Source organism: Hemicordylus capensis, chromosome 6 (assembly GCF_027244095.1).
Source record: "Hemicordylus capensis ecotype Gifberg chromosome 6, rHemCap1.1.pri, whole genome shotgun sequence".
Classification (NCBI taxonomy): domain Eukaryota; kingdom Metazoa; phylum Chordata; class Lepidosauria; order Squamata; family Cordylidae; genus Hemicordylus; species Hemicordylus capensis.
In genome coordinates this window covers 14872641-14895185 of record NC_069662.1, presented here as the reverse complement: position 1 = coordinate 14895185, position 22545 = coordinate 14872641, and the positions used below count along the sequence as shown (strand labels likewise).

Sequence of the window (22545 nt, the reverse complement as noted above, 5' to 3'; positions counted from 1 at the left end):
TAACCTACCTCACAGGACAGTGAAGAGGATCAAGACATAATCCTGGACACCACCCTAGGCTCCTTAGAGGAAGAACAGGATATATACATAGACAAATAAAATTTTAAAACTTTATCTGCACCAGGCACAGTTAGAAGTGATAGCACTATAGCCGGATAGCCGTGGAGAAATACCAGGGCACACAGGCCTGAAAACATTCTCTGCAAGTTATCCTCAGAGAAAGCCCCACTGAGAGCACACTGGAAGGCGTCTGCCTAATTTGTAAGGCTGCATTTCACACAATGCTAAGAGAGAGAGAGAGAGATTTTTTCCAAATTAAAACTGGAGGCATGTTCAACTCTTGCACCCAAAATGTTTAATTTTGCTAGTTATTCTCCCGCCTGCTAACTGGGCAAAGGGGCACCTTTTTAACATGGTGAGTCTCTTCATTTAGCAGGGGGAGAGTAACTGGCCGTATCCATCCCCAGCACAGCATCCCTCCATTGACTGTTGCTGGTGTCTATCTTACATTTCTTTTTGGATTGTGAGCCCTTTGGGGACAGGGATCCATCTTATTTATTTATTATTTCTCTCTATAAAATGCTTTGGAACCTTTTGTTGGAGCTCCTTGTCCTTGTTTGTTTTCTAAGCAGTAGTTGCCTGAAGCCTGATACGTATCAGGACTGAGCCCTGGAGGGACAGAAGGTCTAACTCTTTGCCTTGCTGTGGCCCTGTGGTGATTGGCTAGTCAACACTGTCAATCAAGAGGAATTTAAACTTAGGAACCTGCTCTGGAGAGAATTCCCAAGGAAGGGGCTTTGGAATGCAGTGAACAGGTGGCTCTAAAACTCAGTTGGAGTTAACCGACAGATTCAGATAGGGACTGTAAGAGCTACATAGGAAGCTGCCATATACTGAGTCAGACCATTGGTCTATCTAGCTCAATATTGTCTTCACAGACGGGCAGCAGCTTCTCCAAGCTTGCAGGCAGGAATCTCTCTCAGCCCTATCTTGAAAAGCCAGAGAGGGAACTTGGAACCTTCTGCTCTTCCCAGAGCGGCTCCATTTCTTAAGAAGAATCTCTTCCAGTGCTCACACACCGAGTCTCCCATTCATATGCAACCAGGGTGGACCCTGCTTAGCTAAGGAGACCAGTCATGCTTGCTACAAGAAGACCAGTTCTCCTCTCTAGAGAGGAGAGAGGCTGGCGAGGGTGTCTAGAGTAGGGCGGAATTGGGAGGTTGGTGGATTTTACACACCAAGGAAGACCTCTGTAGAGCAAGCTTGACTATCAAATGTAAATGCTGGAAGTGTGTGGTGGATTACACAGGATATATAGCCAGGGAGGCTGCATCTCAGTAAAGGTGTTGAGAGGCTCAAGAAGCTTGTTACAGTCATTCCTTGCCAACCACGGTTTTTAGTAAATGTGAATAGGAAATTGTGACAGGTCCTGCCAACTACGATCTGACTATCCACAGTTGGCGAGGTTTTTTAGTGATTTTTTGTGTGAGGGGTGCTCAGAGGTTCGATCTGTTCATTCCTCTTGGTGACCCTTGCTAATTTAAAATGCCTTTAAGTGATTTTTTTTTTTTGCGGTGGGGGTGGTCAAAAATTGCCAGAGGTTCAATCTGCTCATTCTTCTTGGTGACTCTTGGCAATACGCCACTATTTTTAAAGGTATTTGTAGGTCTTTTTGCAGCTGTGGTTCCCCTAACCCCCCGTTTCCCATAGACTTCAATGCCTTGCCAACCGCAAATTTGCCAACGGCGAGTTTTTGCCAGAACGGGACCCTAATGGTTGGCGAGGCATGGCTGTATTTCTAAATGGTCACCTCAGTAACTTAGAAGGAAAGCCTTTATTGATGTACTGACACAATCTTATTTAAGTCCCTGAGTTTGAACACATGTTTGAAATAGAAGACGTGGTGTACAATCTTGCTGAGGTGGTTACTTTGTCTCAGAAACCATATGACCCTACATCATAGTGAAAAAGAAGCCACTGAAGCTATTGTACAAGAATAAAGTTATTTTCTTTGGTTTGGAACTTTAAGGCTGTTTCAATTGTGTCTATTTACTTCTCCCTACGTACCACTCGGGCACAATACCCAAGCTAGTGTTGGGAACCCAAATTAGGATTTAGTTTGGTGGTGGCAGTGTAATAAATAAAGGGTTTAACACAAATCAAAAGGTTCTCAAACATATTGTTTATTTTAACATCTATATATATTTAAACACGAATCTCCTGGTCCCAACCTTGGGTCCTGAGCAGGCCCCAAACCAGATAGGTACCCCACCACCACAGTTGCTATTTGGAACCCCAAAACCAGAACACAGAGGGCCCAACTGGTGCCACAAATAATGTGAGGTTTGAATGCAAGTACTGCCTGTCCCACAGGGAGTCAGTCCACCCCTTGCATTTCTGCAAGAGTCACTATTTCTAGATGCACCTCTCAATCTCCAGGACCCAAAGCTATTGCTGTAACAGATGCCGATGGTGTTGGCTCAGAATTAAGCAGGATCAGAAGAAGCAGAACCTGTAGAATCGCAGCAGAGCCTCCCTTGTGGGTGGATTCTTTGTGTATACAACCTGCCTGCTTCTCATGGAACTAATATTTCTCTCTCTGCCTACTCCCACCGTTTGGGAATGAGGATGAGCAGTCAAAGGTAATGAAAGGTTGAAGACTACAATTATACAATCCGAAACCAGAAGGGAGCTACATTCCACAACACCACCACAGATGCCAGTTCTGTGATAACTGAAAACCTTGTGCCTGAAGGAACCCCTGCTAACTGAGCAAAGAGAGACCTTTTAAAGTTATATTTAGCAGGAGGAGAGAAACCGGCCTATCCAGTGGCAGTTGCTGGTATCTGCCTTCTATTTCTTTTTAGGTTGTGAGCCCTTTGGGGACAGGGGACCATCTTATTTATGTATTATTTTTCAATGTAAACTGCTTTGAGAACTTTGAAGAGTGGTATATAAATATTTGTAGTAGTAGGTTCCTCGGTACATTGAACATTACCTTAAAGATGGAAAAACCAGAAATAAGAGACTACAGCACTGTACCTTGACCACTCCAGCTTCTCCAATAGTGCCCCCCCGAAAAACCAGGAAGCACCCAATCAAAAAGCAAAACAAGAGAGAAATCTCAAGGTGCTGTGAAGCATTTAATGGAGCCCAACATGTTTCAGCCAGAAGAGGCTTTCAAGGGCAGCGCTAAAATGACATTCTAAAATGCAATTAAACCACTTCATTAAAAATACATTTGAAACAAGATAAAAATAAAGCCACCAGCAACATATATAATACTCATGGCAACTTACATTTATAGTACTGTATACCAAAGACAACTCCAACAAGTAGTCCTTTGCCTTGTCACAAGTTTATAACATCTGCAAGCTGGAGAAGCAAATTTATACTATTGCCAATAAATCTGACTGTAATTCATTAACTCAAAAAACATCAACTTGAAGGAATATCACACCCTTCATTTAAGCATAGTTGAATAATACAAAGAGGAACAAGCGGGAGATACAATTACATACTTTGAGAAATAGTCTTTTACATGCTTGGGATCAATATCAAAAAACGATTCGTCCAGGTTTATCACTGCTGGCATCGATATTAAACGTTTATTTTCACAAAGAAGAATGGACCAGTAAATATAGCTTTTGGAGAGAGAAGCCATATACTTTACAAAATCTGACTTTGAATAATGTAAAACCGAAATCTATTCAAATACTTAACATCGGAATCAACTAGCATCCTTGGTTTCAATGCTTACAAATTACTTCAACAGTGCCGAAGGAGATACAAAGGCAAGGGGGGAAATTTAGAAGATTAAATGAATTTGAAGAACTTATACATAATAAAGTTGATCATTTGTTAGGTGCAATATATAGGCTGCTATTGAAGTATGATAAAGGTTAAAGAATGTATGATTAGATGGATGCAAAACATGAACAAAGCAATAGATATTTATGATTGGGAATTTCAATGGAAAACGAACATTAAATTTACTTCAAGTAACAATCTTAGAGAAAACTGGTATAAAATGTTTTATCATTGGTATACTAGCCCAAATGTTCTTAACAAAATTTACAATAATTGTCCAAAAGAGTGTTGGAAATGTAATCAGCAAGTGGAGTCATTTTATCATATGTGGTGGACCTGTAGTAAAGCACAGTTCTTCTGGAAGCAAATTCATTTACTTATGGAGCAAATTTTAGATACTAAATTTCCTTTTCTTCCAGAAATTTCTCTTTTAAACATGACTAGATCTAAAATTCCTACCAAATGTCTTTGTATACGATTACAGAGGCTAGGATATTATATGCGGCTAACTGGCGTGCTTCAGTAATCCCGTCCATAGATTATTGGTTATTGAAATTATGGGATTATGCTTCAATCTCTAGAGTAACAGCCTATGTGAAACAAATTTCTGTGGTAGTAGTATGTATGAGTCATTTGTGTCAATTTAATAAAAGGGAACCTTTTATTAAATATAATACACATCTAAGCTTATAATTATTTCCCAGATCTGGCTTTGAACTGTAAGTTGTGATCTTCTGTATTCTGTGATGTTATTAATACTAATGTTTGTAGGTAGAAGTATTATGCCTTCTTTGTTCTTTTTTAAACTGTTTCATGTGGTCAGACAGACTGACTTTGTTACTTGTTATTTCAAGAGATGTACTTATGCTATGTTCTATTCTTTCTTTTATCTAATAATAAACTTTAATGAAAAAATGAAAAAAGCATAGCAAAAAATCAAGCTCCTCATTTAACCACTGTGAAGCCAACGTGTTCAATTCCAAAATCCACTATGGTTCTCTTTTAAGTAGAACTTTATCATTCCCATGTATATTTTTTTTTGATTGCCCAAAACAATTGGGCAATCCATCTTGTAGTTTATACCAAACGCATTTTGACTGAAATAAGTTCTTCTACAGTCCGCCTAAGGGAGAAGCTATTGACAGTTCAATCTCCATGAGAGCACTGGAGACTACTAAAGGAAGTGACAAATTTCCTGTTCCAGCAGTACCTGCAGATCGAGTATCTGTAGTTTTGTATATCCATGGTCAGGGAACTGACACCCAATCTCAGTATACACCAGGAAAAGAGGTTTTAAAAGGGATAAATCTGCATATCCACAGGCCGGGAGTGGCGGTGGCTGGAAGTGACCTCAGAAGTCATTTCCAGCCATCATTCTGAGCGTGGGAGCCATTTTATGACTCTCTCGGTTTATTAAAAAAAAGGAAACCCCCACCCTATGAAAAATCATGGAATAATGGCAAAAATTGAACTTATGGGGGACATTCCTGGACGCCTGTGGAACATGATAGGCACTTTTTGTTTTTTGCCTGTTTTGCACCATTTTCTGAAAGATTTTTGGGTCTCCAGGAATATAACCCCCATGATCACATTGCCTTCAATGACCTGGTATTCACGGTTTTGCTATCTGCGGTAATTGCGGAGAATGTAACCCCTGTGAATACCAAGGTCCACCTGTAATTGCCACTGAAGAAGACTGATTTCAGTCAAAATACATTTGGTATAATTACAAGACTGAAAAGATGAATATCCAATTTTTCAGTTAAAATGCAACCGTGAAATCATGGCATAACTATAAGATTGACAGGATGGATATCCAATTTTTCAAGTAAAAACGTGACACTAAAATAATATAATTATCCCATTTATAGACAGCAAGATACTTTGGTAGTAAACCATCATATTAAATTTTTTCAGCTGGACTTATAGGAATCACTTGAATGAGATCTCATTGATTATTCTTCATGAATCTTGTTGTGATGCATGGATATTTCTTTTATTAATTTTGATCAATTATACCTTATGGAAAATTATTTTATCAGTATCATATTAAAACATTAACATACAGTATTTGGATTCTTTGTTGATATTGTGTTATTACAAAATGCACTTAAGGTTTTGGGTTTTCTTATACAGATGCACTCCAGGCATCAGCATTAAATTATGCTGATTCCAAACTTGATAGCATTGCTGGGTAATACCCTGGGAGGATGACAAAAAGCAGCAATTCAGCTCAAATGCTCTTTCTATAAAGTCTGGCACAAATCCGAAAGAGTTTCGAGAGCCAGGGCTCTTGGGTTCACCATGGTTTAGGCCGTGATCTCAAAACTGGAGCATGTGAAATAATGCAGTGTCTCCACACATGTGCCAAGTATTTTCCAGCTTCCTCACTGCATGTTTACTTTGATAAAGCTGCACCCACTGAATTATTTTGCCCAGTAGTGTAGAGGTTCAGCAGTAGTAGCCCCGGTTCAGCCTGCCACCAGCGGCCCCCTTAGCCACGCCCCCTGCCTCTAACCTCACATGTAGGGAGTGTGGTTTTGCTCACAAATGGGCCCGCACACCCCATTTGTGAGCAAAACCATGCCTCCTGCACCTGATATCAGGTGCAAGGGTGTGGTTGGGATGCAAGGTGTGGCCCCTGAGTGTGGCGGCCCAGGTTCTTCGAACCCGTTCACGCTATGGTGGCTCCGCCCCTGATTTTGCCTCTGTTGCTACTTTAGGAAGGCACAAGAGGGCTTCTTTTCAAGGGGAAGAAAAAGGCACTAATTCCAGATCAAACTTTGCACCTTCAAAGGGCTTAGCATTGATAAGGAAGCTAAGGAACAAAGAGCAAACCATGCCATTGACAGCAGGAGGGCAACAAGTACAATAAATAGGCAGCCCGCTCTGCAGTTTTTCTGGGATAAAAGATCAAGGCTGCAAGCTACTTTATCAATCCCTTTTACCTTGGACTGGTGTCACTTCAGCAGGGAGGTACCTTTGGTGTTACGAAAGGTTGGGGGAAATCAGCACTCACTGCACCAAGGGCTGATTAAGGCAACAAATGTGGGACGGGGAATAGAAGGAAGCCATCGCAGAACCCCAGCGGAACACTAGGAAAGGGAGTGAGCCCATGCAAGAAGAGAGAGCTCCTGCATTTTTCAAAGCTGGGTGGAAGGGGTCAATGTTGGCTGAAGCAACTTGTTATCTCAGAGATAAGAAATGCAGCACCAGTCCAAATCTCTCTTCCCTACGACTATTACAAGAGCACTCTGTGCTTTAGTGCAGCTGGTCACATTGCTAAGAATTGCATACTGGACTGCAAACTGTAGGCATGTAGTTTAGTACAGGCCAGCTGGGGTGATCAGTACCATCTGAGGAGGGACAAATGCTCATTGTAATTTTTGACAAGGAACATCTCTCCCCTAGAGATGTACAGATGATAGCACTGCAATACTTTCAGTGTGTTGGTGTTTTTAATTGTCCTGAACATCAGGCCTGCAGTGGCACAATCTGCAGTGGTGTTCGAGTCAGGAGAGGAGAGCTGGTCTTGTGGGAGCAAGCATGATGTGTCCCTTTAGCTAAGCAGGGTCCACCCTGGTTGAATATGAATGGGAGACGAGAAGTGTGAACACTGTAAGATATTCCCCTTAGGGGGATGGGGCCGCTCTGGGAAGAGAAGAAGGTTCCAAGTTCCCTCCCTGGCAACTCCAAGATAGGGCTGAGAGAGATTCCTGCCTGCAACCTTGGAGAAGCCGCTGCCAGTCTGTGTAGACAATACTGAACTAGATGGACCCATGGTCTGACTCGGAATATGGCAGCTTCTTATGTTCCAGGTTAGGAAAACAATGAACAAACTGTTGTACTCTCCCCATGGAGAGTACAAAAAACTTAAAAGGTTTTAACACACACAAGAACTACAATAAAATTTAATCAGTGTCAGAGAAATGGAAGTGAGAATTGGCAGGAATGTTCTCTAAAGATTACTCCATAGAGAGAGTACAATTATTTGTTCATGGTTAGCCTAACCTGACTCCAACCCTTTCCTCTCTGCAAAAATGACTGCAATTTTACCCTAATCGTTTGAGGGTAGGGATAAAGAAGAGGCAAAAAAGAAACATACAGAAGGCTGTAACTGCAACAATACTATCGGCCATTTTCCACCTTTGGGGGGGGACAGTACACCCCAAATTACTATGAGCTTTCATCCCCCGAGCTGGTACGGACAGCGAAAATTTGTGGGCCTGGCTGATGGATTACAGGAGGAGGGCTGCGGCATCAAGAATGGTGGAGCCAGCGTGGTCAGAGTGCTGGATTAGGACTGGGAAGACCCGAGTTCGAATCCCCATTCAGCCCTGAGACTTGCTGGGTGACTCTGGGCCAGCACTTCTCTCTCAGCCTAACCTGCTTCACAGGGTTGTTGTGAGGAGAAACTCAAGTATGCAGTACACCGCTCTGGGCTCCTTGGAGGAAGAGCGGGACATAAAATGTTTTTTGTTTTTTTAAAGGCACCCTACTGTGAGGAATGACTAGCCAGGGAGTCCTCACACACCACATTTATAGTTTATAACCAAGTTTAAGCACGTGAACATGAAGTAACTGCTTATTCTTCTCCATTTTATTCTTCTACTTGCCTCCTCTCCTTCAGCTATTGGCCTTGGGTTGGTTTTAGACTGCATTCCATGGGGTCAAGGACCCCTCGTCTCAAATAAAATGCATATAGGGAACTACGAGATATATAGATATAGATATATAGATAGTATCATCAGCTAGGTGGCAATGACTAGTAGAGCATACTCTTTTCATACAAAAGGCCCAAGATTAAATTTCCACAGCATCTCCAATTAAAAAAAATCTCAGTAGCCAATCTGTTCAGCACAGCAGACAGTCCCAAGATAGATGGACTCCAAGGGCCCTACTTGGCATAAGGTGTCTTCAAGTTCATATGTTCAGCTAGTGCTTGAATGTGCTTTAACGTTACACAGGTTAAGGTTAAGCTTTTCGCAGGCTGCACAGCACTCTTCTTCAAATGGAGATCTTTAAAGCAAAATATCAAGTATAGAAAGAAACATGCCCAGGGCCAAAGCTAATCCAGGATGCTTCAAGCTCCTTAAAACAAAGGGAGTACGGTAGTCTGGATTAATTAAATGGAGACTGTGTTAGTTGGATTACAAGTTATCTCGGCGAGCAGAGAACTTATCTGCTTTTGCAAGCCCTCTGGACTTACACAAGACAACTTATCAGCTTTCTTTCCAACAGACTGCATGACAGGAGAAAAGCCACTGTCTCGGACACCAAGAATCAAACCAGATTTAGATGTGTCACCACATTTCTGTTCTTTAGTTGATTTTTTTAAAAAACCACGACACACAAAATAGCTGTAGGTTGGGAAGCACAATCCAGACTTGTAGGATGGTGCGGCCCGGCCAAGGGAGACATTAAATCCTCCCCCACCAGTTTTTCTGATATAAACATCTCCCCTTACAATTATTTGCACTAGGATCTTTGGGGGGTGGGGGGAAGGAGCACAGATAGTTGCTCCTTTTCTGGGGCAAACAGCAGCTTCGGAGAGGGCAATTTTTACCTGGAAAAAAGTTAAACAGATCCAGGGCCTATCAAACCCCCTCCTATTTAAAAGGCCTCAAGACAGAAATAGGACACCACATTTCTTAGTACATCTAATTTGACCTCCTTTTAGGCCAGGGGTTCTCAACTCTCGGTATCCAGGTGATGTTGGATTCAAGACTCCCACCATTCCTGCCCCAATGGCCCAGGCTGGGGATGGTGTGAGCAGCAGAACATCATCATCCGAGGACCAAGGCTGGAAACCCCAGGCCTAGGCCAGCCTCCTGACTTACAGATATGGCCATCTCTCATGCAAAGTGGGTGAACCTCCATCTTTCCTACCCACGGTGGGAGACCAATCTAAATCCCCACTAGATCCCCTGGAGGACCATCCCTCTGAAGTGACCTAGAGCAATCCCGTTGCCCTGAGGCAACTTCTTTCACACACCTCCTGTCAGGCAACGGAGGGGTCGGCAAGACCCCAATGGACCCCATAATGCACTGAGCCCCTCTGTGTGTGCACGTGTTTATATCAAACCATTTGCTGGGTAAAAGTAGTGCAGCTTAATACAAAACCCACACAAACACATGCTGCTAATAAAGTTAGTTCATACTGATCATTGTTCCCAGCGACATACACATCCATACAACCAGGGAGGCTCTCAGGTAAGGTAACCAACAGTCCCTTATTAGCAGAGATGTCCCTTATTTCAGCCCAAAATTGACTGTCCCTTATTTTCACAGAACTGGGAAATTGGCAGCACTGTTGCAGGAGAGTGTCATATTCACTGGTGAAGGTTCTGTGGGGAGTGGCACTGGGGTCTGTGGGAAGCGACTTTGGCAGGAGGAGGAGAAGTGGGTCTGGGTTCTAGAGGAGCCTAGACCACTCACTTTCCCCATTGTTATCCGTCATTTTTTGCACATCTAACGAACGTTGGCAGTGGCAACTTGAAGATTTTTGAAGTGCACAAGTGTTCTTTTGGAAGTGGACATTTTGTTTCTGGTTGTACCACTTTTTAAAAGTCTGATGCAGCACATGCATGAGTTCCCAGGACCAGTCCTGAGTCTGAGAAAGTGTGGGTTGTTATCAAGGCGGATGAAGAAATCCTGATTTCAATGCCTGGCAGGGTAGCTGCCACATTATTGCCAGATTTAAGTTTTGCTAGCCACGACATTTAAACAGAGCTTGTGCCAAAACAAAGAGACCAGAAACCCAATGCCAGGGCTTAGCTTGGAGGTGCCTCTCTGTGCATAGGCAAAGCACATTTGCTTTTTCTAGTGGCTAAGAGGACATCATTTCGAGACAGCTTGGACGGCGCCCCAGCGGGACCTTTAACTGGTTACATGGAAGAGTGAAAGAGGTCTGAGCAGACAAAAATACGGCTCTGCAGCATTGCGACATTTCACTGCCAAGGTTCTGGCTTTTGAGAAACTGTTTTAAGAAGGTTGCCTTACTCTTCTGTGGAGATGCCCTTGAGGACTTGGGAAAGGAAAGGAAAACACCCACAAACAAACAGCAGAACATGCCTTGCGGGGAAATAGCTTTACTGTGTTTCCCAGGGCCAAGCTAAACCCCACACAGAAGAGCTTGTTTCGCCCCCAGTCTGGTGAAAGGCAGAAACAGGGTCAGTGGAGATGAGGGCTGCTTAACCCTTTCCCTTCCTGCCCTTTGCCCTCTCAAAAGCATCCTCCCTCAGCTTCTTTCTCCACAGAGGGGAAAATATACAGGGGATCCCTCAAAGGCGAAGCTCCACCAAGGTAAGCCTGCACAAGAGCTGTCCTGCTGGGGACGGGCAGAGTGGGAGTCCATGTAAACCAAACGCCCCTTTCTGCAAAACTCAATCCCTGCACTTAGAAAACAAGCATGTAAAAGGAGGGAAAAAAGTGTGGGGGGGGATGAAAACCAAACAACTGCAGGTCTAAAATCTGCCCTGGACCAGACCAACAGTTCAGTAATGACCTCTCTCCTTCTCTGGCTTCCTTCCCCATAATTTGAGATCAGGTTCCCTGCCTGAACTAAGCTCCAGAACCACCTCCTCTGGCAAAAACCCACTGGCAAAAACCCACTCTTCCTATTACTGTGCAAAAAAGGAGAAAGTTTCCCCTTTTGAATTTCCACTATAACTCTGAAGTGCGTGCAGCAACTAGTGTTTACAGGATAAAGAAAGGATGTTAAAATCAAGCCATTTTACCCAAGAATTCAGTATCTTTCTACATTTTTCCACCTCCAGAATGTCTAGTGGAAGTGAGTGCCTGGAGGTATCTTCTCCAGATTAGGAATGGCATTACTTTTCCACCCAGCGACAGCACTGCTTGCTGACAGCTCAGAAAAAATGCATCCAGCCAAAACAAGAAGAGATTCCTCCATCTGCAGTATAATAATTTCCCCCTCCAAAGAATGTATGAGCACAATAAGTGGAACATTCCATCCAGCATGGTAGAACAGCCTCTTGATCCGTGTTCCTCCCTCTAACAGGGATTCCCAGATATCACTGGCCACAACACCCAGAATCCCCAGCTAAATTGGCTTTTGCTTGGGGATTCTGGAAGTTGTAGTCAACATCAGAGAATCCCCGTTAGAGGGAACATTGCGGAGTCCTGATGCTCAGATGGAGATTAGTCGTAAGAGTCGAAGAGAATCCAGGGGTCCTGGCTACTAACTTCTCACAGCCCTTTACACCACCCTTCCCTGGCAGAGAACCCAGTCCATAGTGCCCTTTGCTCAAATTTTTCAGAACCCAGAAATTCTTGTCTCACACCCACAGAGCTTTGCTCCTAAGTACCTGATGGCATTTTGAGCATGCACAGAGGATTTTTCCTCTTGCCACCAAGAAAACACACACCACATATTTTATGCCACAGCTTCCCACTAGGAGGCTCATCAGAGAACAGATCACAATATGAATTACCATTATCTTACACGACCAAGGGGTACTTACAACCTCAAGGATAAAAGGTGCCAACAGGAAGCACTACAGGCCCCCTTTCCCTGTTCTACTCCTCCACCCACCCACCCCCATCCCCAGTAGGGCTTCTGTACCTTTAACAGCCACTTGACAGGTAGAGACGATTCAACCGTTTGCTGCAAACATTCAAGGACAGGAAGAAGTTGCAACTCTTGGGTTTCTGCCTGCCATGGAGTTGTTAAAAGCGCAGGGGGCCACGCCCCCGCCCCCACCAAAACAAAACACCGGATGGCAGCTGTAATCAGAGCCCCAGGCACTCTGCAGTCCTGCTCCGTTTCCAAAGAAGCCAGCTAAGCATCATTTTCCTACAACAAGCCTAGCTGGCAAAAAAAACACCACCACCAAACAACTGATGTGTCACCTTGGAAATGTATTTATTTATTTATTTTTAATTCGGCTCTGGCAGATAAGTTAGCTACGGGGGCTGGGCAGAGCAGAGGGCAGATATTCCGGGACTCCTCCCCCAGATTTCCTAGGGCAGGGCTTGGCTACCCAAAATAGATTTACTAGAAGAAGCACTGGCCTGTTTGGAAAGACCACCCTCACCCTGCGGATAGAAAACCGGCTCTCTAGCCCAAATCGACTGCGGCCCGGCTGCCGAAGGGCAAGAGAAAAGCACTCTGCATGTGCTCAAGGGGAGTCTCATCTTCACTTTTGACTCTCACCGGCGTAGCGCCCTGGCCCGTGCCAGCCCGGGGTGCCCCGCCCCTCGTTAAGCATGAACTCGGGGCGCGTAAGCCCACCCAGACGCCCCGCTCCCCGCGCTGCTCCCGGGATCACGGGGTGGCGAAGGAGGCGCACCTGTTACCGGAATCCACCAGGTCCTCCTCTTCCCTGCGTCGCTCTGCAACTTCCCAGCCCCATAACCAGCCGCCACCGCACCGCTGCCTTTGTAGTGGCGAAGTCTCCGCCCCAGTCTGCGGGAGCTTCCCTCAGGTCCTAACAGGGGTTGGCTGCACCTGACCATCGAGCTGGTTCAGCACCGGAGGCGCAAGGGAGGAAGAGGGCGGGGCGGGACGCCGCTGAAACGGCCGCTGCTGGAAAGTTGCTGTGAACATCAGGCAGGCATCCAGCCGGCAAAGCTTCTCCTTGCCCCGCCCTCGCACGCACTAGTGGTTTTCCACACACCTGTCAGTCCACCTCGATCCTCCTGAGTATTTCCCCAGAGGAGACCCCCCCCCAGCCCCCAGCCCCCAGCCCCACCTTCTTCTCACCCCTCTTTACGAAATCCTTATAGTGATGCAATATAGAGAAGGTGGGTCGCAGGTTTCAGACGCGGCGGGTAACATTTCTCTCTATCTAACCTCCTCCATTCATTTTCTTCATCATCATCATCATCATCATCATGAATTTGTTGATACGCCACATTTTATGGCAACATTCAAAGCACTTCAGACATTTTCGCCCACTCTATGAGGGCCCCTGACCATGCTGACAGTTGTAGTTTGTTGGATTTTAGTGTATTTTTAATGAAACGTTATGATTATTTGCTGTTTTTAATCTGAGGCTCACTGCTGGGGTTCCTATCTAGGACCAAGAGCAGCATACAAAAGAAAGAGATTAAAAGAAAATGGTGGGGTATAACTGACAGATACACACAGCTATAGCCATGTCTCTTACAACAGCCCTGTGAGGTAGACTGGTACTGTTTATCCCCCTATTGTGGGTGGGAGCCTGGGAGAAAGTGGCTTCTCTACAGGTCACCTAGTGAAATCACGGCTGCGGTGGTGTGATTCAAACTAGGACCTTCCCAGCACTTCTTCCGAGCTACAGAGCTGAGTTTTACGCTTGGGCTCAGAGCTTGAAATGGAGGTGACAAAAAGATCCCACCTATGACAACTTTAGCTATTGCTTTTAGAAGTCGTGTGTGCGTGTGATTATGCTGAAACGGGGGGGGGGAGCAAGGGGAGACCCCCCTTTCCCCTCAAGCCCAGCAAGGGGAGTGAAGTCTAACAGTTTGAGACAGGCTGGTGTCCTTCAGAAAATGTGCCAATGGATTGGGTTACATAGGAAAATAGGAAACTGTCGTATACAGAGTCAGAGATGATGATATATATATATATATATCTCCTATGTGCCACAATAGAACATGTTTTGCTCAACTTTGCACAAAGCCTACACTGAAACTCCATGCAAACATGAAGTGTGAAGGCTGGAAGTGATGCCATAGGTACATAGGAAGCTGCCATACACTGAGTCAGACCATTGGTCCATCTAGCTCAGTGTTGTCTACACGGACTGGCAGCAGCTTCTCAAGGTTGCAGGCAGGAATCTCTCTCAGCCCAATCTTGGAGATGCCTGGGAGGGAACCTGGAACCTTCTGCATGCAAGCACACAGATGCTGTTCCCAGAGTGACTCCACCCCACACATGTAGTCTCCCATTTAAATGCAAACCCAGGGGGACCCTGCTTAGCAAAGGGGACAATCCCTGCTTGCCACCACAAGACCAGCTCTCCTCCCCTTGAGGGCTGCTCAGAGGCACTTTATAATGACTCCTCTACACATTCAGGCAGGTCCCAAGGCTGACCTAGCTCCGGCTCTGGGTCAGTCAAGTCCTGCTCCTGTGCTCAAAGTCCAGTTGTATCCGCTCAGCTGTCCTTTAGCCCGAGATCCCTGCTCTGCTGAGTCAGCAGTGAACTTGCCCTCTACTCTTCATTTTATAACAGCCTGGCAGCCGCAGTTCTCCCTCACTTCCACCGCGTCAAGGGTCATCATCTCTTTTTGTTCTTCCTCCTGCCAGGGGTCTCCCGTGCCTCAACAGCAGCTGGCTGGCTGCTAACTGAGCAAAGAGGCACTTTTTTACAGTGGTGACTCTCTTGATTTGTGCAGGGGGAGAGCAACTGGCCCTGTACACCCCCAGAACAGCATCCCTCCAGTGGCTGTTGCTGGTGTCTATCTTGTGTTTCTTTTTCAGATTGTGAGCCCTTTGGGGACAGGGAGCCATTTGTATTTATTTTTTAGCTCTCTATGTAAACCGCCTCGGGAACTTTTGTTGAAAAGCGGGATATAAATATTTGAAGTAGTAGCAGCAATTCACCTTGCCGAGTTCCCTGGCACCCAGAGGTGGCCTTTTCATGAGGCAAGGCAAGGCAGTCACCTCAGGTGGCAGATTATTGAGACACGAGTGGGGCGGCAAGATGCCCCCTGCCACTGCCCTCAGCGTAGCTCTTTGGGGTTGATCTGCCTCTTTGCAGAGCTTGCAAGAAGCATGAAGAAAGAAGAAGAGGCTGCTGGCAACGTCCCCTCCTCCTTCCCGCCCCCGCCCCCACTTTCAAAGCTTGCCAAGGTCGGTTTTGAAAGGAAGCTGGCCCCCACAAGGGTTGCAGGGAAGGCAGAATTTGGTGCAGTCGCCGATGCTGCAATATCTTGCACCACTAGGAAGCGCTACATCTGTTGAATTTCTGCCTGTGAGGCAACTGTTACAGAGGTGGTTACAACAGGCTAAGCAGATCAGGAGGTGCGCCTCTTTATTTTCGCATACAGTGTTTTGTATTTCATTTGGCACTGTACTACTTTAACAGCTTTGGTTTGGTCAGGTTGAATGAAAGGTTAATTGTCCAGGAAAAGCTGCTTGAGCTGGCAGAAATCCGCTGGTGATGCTTTTCACAGCACAGAGATAAACATGATCAGTTGCACCCCACTGAGGTCTAAACAAACAAAAAGGCTCTTTAATCCTAGGTAGTATTGTGTTTAATTATTACAATTACATTATTAATACAATTAACATACAGTGGGACTTCTCCATTACAGAGACTAGCCAGGTGACCAAGGCAAGTCAAAGCCTCAGCTGTGCACCCTCTGCCCCAAATCTGAAATACAGTAAAAACAGTCCTGGCCTACCTTGTCAGGCTGTTGTAAGGATTACTGAGATAATGGACACAATGAGCACTGAATGTTTTAAATATAGATATATATATGCTAAGAATGATTCCTTCTTTCAGTGACCATTTTATTTATGACATTTCTATACCCCCTCATAAAAATCGCTAGGCGGTTTACTACCACTTAAAAAATACTGGATAAAACAGAGAGAACCACCAGGTAGGACTGAGGGAAAAATTCCTGACTGAAGACCTGGAGAGCCCCTGCCAGTCAGAGTAGACAGTAATAAGCTAGAGGAACCAATAGTCTGACTCCGTAGATGGCAGCTTCCCATATTCCTGTTAATTTCACTCTGGATGAGGACTAACTAGTTCAGACAGAGTGCTTACCAGATATCTGTGCTCAAGCCAGGGGCGTAACTACCATTAGGCAAGGGGAGGCGGCTGCCTGGGGGCCCCCACGCCTCGAGGGGCCCCCCAGAGGCAAGTCACATTTGAAGTGAGTATGTGTGTATCAGGGAGGGGCCCATTTTAAAATTTTGTCTCTGGGCCCACTCCAGCCTCGTTACGCCCCTGGCTCAAGCTGTGGAGAAATTTCTTCCAAGTGGAAATACTCCCCAAATGTCAGGGTTCCTCCAGGAAAAAAACTGGAATTCTTTCTACAGTCCTGTGATTCTTCTGGAAGAGAAATTGCAGACCACTTGCGCAGCTGGGTTTACCCCCATCTGCTCTTACTCAAGGTTTACACGTAACACAGGGTGCCATCTAGTGGCCAGTGTGCTCCATTACTCTTCACAAATAAAAAACACAATTGATTTCCTCACTTCAAAAGGCTAACATCTAAACTTTGCACCTCTAATTGCACCTCAAATTGCACCTCAAATTGGGACCCAAGAGTTCTGAACCTCAGCCACAAACCTGCCATTAGCTGCCCAGAACAGAATCTGAGAGCCTTAAATCCCAATCCCTTTCACACCCACATAGTTTGCAGATGAGCCTGGCGGGGCACAATTTTGTCCTCGTAAGCTCACCATTGTAGACGGTTTGGGATGTGGGTATGATTTAGACTGGGGAATCAGCATAGTGGAAGAGGGCTCGGGCACCCCACCCTGGCACCAGGGCCCTAATCCAGAGCTGCTCAACTTCAGCACCCCTGCATATGTTGGCCTAAAGTAAAGTGTGCCGTTGAGCCGGTGTCAACGCCAGGTGCCCACAGACCCCTGTGGTTTTTCTTTGGTAGAGTACAGGAGGGGTTTACCATTGCCTCCTTCCGTGCAGAATGAGATGATGCCTTTCAGCATCTTCCTATATCGCTGCTGCCCGATAGAGGTGTTTCCCATCATCCGGGAAACATACCAGCAGGGATTCGAACCGGCAACCTCATGCTTGCTAGGCAAGTCATTTCCTGTTGTGCCTACAACTCCCATAATCCCTGGCTGTTAGCCACTGTGGGTGGGGATTCTGGGAGCTGTAGTTCAAACACAGCTGGGGGGGGTAAACTGGGCCCTAATCTAAACCTCCCTCTAACCCACTTTCTCCAGTGGCTGCTTTTACAAAAGAGAGAGACCATTGGGTCAGGAGTGCCGATGTACTATGTCGTTTGGCCCTAAAGGATCGCCTCCTATCCCACAAAAGAACCTGCCAACTGATGGCTAATGTAGAAGCTCTGCTATGGGCAACTCTGGCTTCAGGGCTTAGGCGGGAGGCCACCAGGGGTGCTTCCCTACAGTACCCAAACGATGGGATTCCTTCTCTAGACACAAGGACAGGACACCTGGCTGGCTTGCTGCCCTGCTCTGCCTTTCTTGTGCTGACTTTTAAAATATCAGAGAGCCAAGATTTTATTGCTCTTTTGGGCAGGGGCTCTCAAGCTTGGGTCTGCATCTCTCTAGCCGGACTACATTTTCCATCATCCCCAGCCACAAGGGCCTTGGAGGCTGGAGATGATATAATAGGAGTTAGAAGCCCGTAATATCTGGGGATGCAGCTTGAAACCTCTCCTTTTAGGGTTTCCCCCACTTGAATTTTTACATAGATGGTGGTTTTGTTTGTTTGTTTGATGTCCTGATTCTTGTATTTTCCTTGGCTTTTGTTTTATAGGAAGCAGCCTGAAGGCCACTTGGCAACGAGGCAGGGCATTTATAAATGGATGAATGAAATGATAAATAAAATGGTACTCATGCTCTCCCCAGCTTGGATGGATTTATGTGGAGAGCCGTGCACATGTCACATGATTAATGGGAAGGTCATGTGATGGCTTCAACACATGAAGAGGAGTCATATAGTACATGGTACTGTTCATGAATGCAGAAGTGGATGCAGAAGTTCCCAGATTCAATCTCCAGGTAGGATTGGGAAAGATCTCTACCTAATATCCTATTTGTGTAGACCAGGGATTCTCAACCTTGGGTCCCCAGATGTTGTTGGACTTCATCTCCCATAATCCCCAGCGCCAGTGGTCTTTGGTTGGGGATTATGGGAGTTGAAGTCCAGCAACATCTGGGGACCCAAGGTTGAGAACCCCTGGTGTAGACAATGGGTATTTCCAGAAAGATAAATTCTCTTATTTTAAAACACAAGTTCTGACCACTTTTCTACTTGCACAGTTTTACAGCACTATCTGCTTGCGATTTGCTGCAAATCTGTGATGAGAATCAAGGCTTTTTGAGATCTTTAAAAGTAGTCTCAAAAACCTCAATTATAATCACAGGTTGGCAGCAAATGGCCAACAGATGGCACTATGAAATGGTGCAACGGCCAAGGACGTCATCTTGATGCCAAGCAAAAAAGCATTAAGAACTTCCATTTTAAAACTGAGCATTTCTCCATCTCAACATTGAGCTTGATGGACCAATGGTCCAACTCCGTATATGGCAGCTTCCCATGTTCGTAGGCGCCCACCTACCAGCACAACTGATTGTTGCTGTGTCACAGCTCATCCCAGCTTCCAGCTGTCATGGTAAACTGGAGTTGCACTACAAGTTCACCTTTCATAAAAACAACGACATGGTCTGTTTGCCGTGTGTCAAATTTCCACTGTTCCACTCCAAGGACTTCCTCAACAAATGCATTTGATTATGCTGAGCTCCAAACTACAAATTAATGTAATGTTTTATTTGCTCTAGTAGGCTTTGCTTTCTCTAGTCAACAGTTGCTGCAGGCACCGCCTGCCCACCCACCCCCACCAAGCTGGTGAGTCTTTCCAGACAGTAATAAACTGTGAGACATGTAATGCTTTTGCACATGTTCCACATGTGATTGTACTCCCTGTACACACAGTGCTACGGGCTTCCATGCAACTTCCTTGCATTATCTTATCCTCTGTATGCAAGCCGAGCAGGGACTGTGCACAGATTTCAGAGCGCCACCTGCTGGTCAGCTCTTGCACTCCAAGAAGAGCCAGCCCTTTTCCTAGTTACCACAAAAGTGGTAATGGGGGGAAAAAAGTGGGTTATTTTTGGAATGCAAGCGCTGGCCAGCAGGAGGTGCTGTGCAAATCACATGAGGTTCCTGCTCAACATGAGGACAGGGTGTGAGATCACAGTAGGATGGGGTCCTACAACAGCATGTGTGTGGGGAGGGAGGGGGAGATCATACTTGGAACTGATGCAAAAGCTTTGCATGTCCTGCAGTTTATTGCTGTCTGGAAAGACCCTGAACTGGGAGTGTGACAAAGGAAAGCTTTAACCCTTTGTCCTCACCATGGTCCAAATTCAGACTGCTCCTCAGGGCTGCCATTTGCCCCAGGAGAAAAGCTCTTATTGGTATCCAGCTGAGGAATGCCTCTATTCATTCTGAGGAATGCCTCTATCCTTAGCACTACAGGCATCCCATTTCCTGCCACCATCAAACTATTCTGCTTTGTACAAGCACTCCCCAAGTTACAAACATTTGATTTACAAACATCTGTATTTACACAACAAAGCTGCATAACGGATTACATTAAAGAGGTTATCCACTTACAAATGCCAATCCATACATACTGTGAGGGCTTGACCTCAGCTGGCCCTCAGTATAAACACCCGCCGCTGCCTCCAGTTTAGGCTTTTTAGCTTTTTTTACTGGTTCCATTGCCAAGTCACCGAAACCTCCCTCTCTCAAAAATAACAAATACTCATCACTGGTAGATCAATAAGGCAAATAGGTGTGAGGTGGGAACAGGCAGAGAGACAATGGTAAAATAAAGGAGAAAAACCAGAATGAGTTTACTGTAATAAAGTCTTCAAAAAACCAAAACAAATACAGAAACAAATAGGAAAAATGCAGTTAGGAAAGAGTACAATTTAAATCTATAGAACAAGCTTTGCTAGCCTCCTAAGGCCTAGCAGGCAGGTGCCAGAAGGCCCAGATCCCTCGCTGCTAATTTCCCAGCCGCTTCAGCCCAACCTTACTTAGACAGTCTTCCAACCTTCCAGCCTCTTCGCTCACACAGCAGTCTGCTGCTCTCTCTTCACCCTCTCTTTTTACTAACTTCTTTCCCCGCCCCCCACCCACTGCGGCCCATGAAGAGGTATACACAAACCAATCAGGGTAAGATTCTTACTTCAGGAAACCAGAACCTTCTGTCTCTGCCCCCAAACAACCAATCAGATCAGTGGCAGAGCCAGGGAATGGAGGCCAGGGCTCTGCCCCGTCCATGGCAGCCCCGGCATGTGCGCACCTCACGTACCAGTGACATCCCTTGCATGTGACATCATGCACGTGACATCCTCCAACTTTAAAACTTCACTCATCTTTTTCCAATCCAGCTTCTCTCAGTATATGTTCAGCATATACAGTGAATAAAGAAGGAGAAAGTATACAGCCTTGTCTTACTCCTTAGCCGATCTGGAACCAGTCTGTTTCACCATGTTCTGTCTGGACTGTGGCTTCCTGTGCTGTGTATAGGTTTCTTATGAGAACAATGAGATGTTCTGGGACACCCATTTTCCAAAGGATATTCCACAACTTGACATGGTCGATGCAATCGAAGGCTAGCACAAAATAAGTACCTCCAACTTATCTGTATTCCACCTCAGTTTGTTATCCCTCATCCAGCCCATCACTGCCTCCAGGCAGGCATTTAGCGGGGTTATGCCTTCTCCTGAGGATGCTGACATGGAGAAATAGATGTGGGTGTCATCAGCATATTGGTAACACCCTGTTCCAAATCTCCTGATGATCTCTCCCAGCAGTTTCATGTAGATGTTAAACAACATCGGAGACAATATGCAGCCCTGAGGGACACCATACAAAAGTTCAGGTTTTGAAGAACAACAGTCTCCAAGAGACACCATCTGGCATCTGCCTGTGAGGTAGGAGTGGAACCAATGCAAAGCAGTGCCTCCCACCCACAATCCCCTCAGACATTCCAGAAGGATAATAGTATCAAAAGCCGCCGAAAGATCCAAAAGCCACTGAGAGATCAAAAAAGTTTATGCCTTCAGAATCCATACCACCTTGCCAATCTACTTATTATATAACTTGTCTGTGCATGACCACTTTTACCACTGAGCTGAGTCAGCAATCACATTGAGGCAGACGGCAGCTTCGGCAGGGTAACTAAGTTCTTGCTCAGCTCAGTGTTTGCTGGAGATTACTCTTGGAGGCAGATTTAAGTTTTTCCAAAGACGAAAGTGCTTTATATAAAAACATAAAAAGAGTCTGGCCGGATTAGGCCCAAGGCCTACCTTGTCCAGCAGCCTGTTTCCCACAGTGGCCCACCAGATGTTTGGGAAGTTCACAAGGAGGAGATGAAGATATCCCCCTTCTCCACAGTTGCTCCTCTGCAACTGGTATTCAGAGGCACCCTGCTTGTGAACCTGGAGATAGCCTATAGACATCAGGACTAGTAGACATTTATGGAGGTCCTCCATGATTTTGTCTAAGCCCCCTCAAAGCTATGCAAGGTGCTGGCCATCACCAGATCCTGCAGCAGAAAATTCCATAGATACTTATGTGTTGTGTGGAAAAAGCACTCTCTTTTGTGGGTCCTAAATTTCCCAGCAATCAGTTTCATGTGATGTCCCCTGGCTCTACTGTGGCAAGAGGAAAAACTTATCTCCCCACACACCATCCTTTGAAAGAGGAATTGCTATTTCTGGCGTGCACACTCACAGAAGTCCTTGAATGCAATACGTTTGTTAGTATTTAAAGGTCCCACAGCCCTCTCTGTAGGTATTGGCACCATTTCAAAAACCTGTTAAACCAGAAGCAACAGTGGAACAACAGAGATGTGCCTACAGTACATTACAGGAAGGAAAACCACATTCTCAAAAAACGTGTCGCCAGCCCAGCTGTTGTGATCTTTCCCTTGTGGGTCTAATCCTACTGCTTCAGCAGAAACCACTTCATACGGTGGTGGCTCAAGGTCTCTGAGCTCAGGCAGGGGGCCAAATTCCACACACCCCCTGTGTGCACC

At 45.6% G+C, this 22545-nt stretch overlaps 1 protein-coding gene and 1 long non-coding RNA gene across 3 annotated transcripts in view; one reads left to right on the top strand and one right to left on the bottom strand.

Annotated features, from left to right (window-relative positions):
* The window catches only part of HSD3B7 (hydroxy-delta-5-steroid dehydrogenase, 3 beta- and steroid delta-isomerase 7), a 65113-nt gene extending 51847 nt beyond the window's left edge, over nucleotides 1–13266 (bottom strand). Inside the window, exon 1 of one of the 2 annotated variants that reach the window (XM_053263595.1) lies at nucleotides 13125–13266. The gene's annotated coding sequence lies outside the window, so the exon portion shown is untranslated. Of the gene's footprint in view, nucleotides 1–12397; nucleotides 12521–13124 lie in introns of those variants that run through there. The other variant, XM_053263596.1, reaches the window with a different exon arrangement.
* On the top strand, nucleotides 12449–18330 carry LOC128330532 (uncharacterized). The gene is made up of 2 exons (XR_008310136.1): nucleotides 12449–12693; nucleotides 18246–18330. It is a non-coding gene; the product is annotated as an uncharacterized LOC128330532 (long non-coding RNA).
* The last annotated feature ends 4215 nt before the right edge of the window (nucleotides 18331–22545 follow it).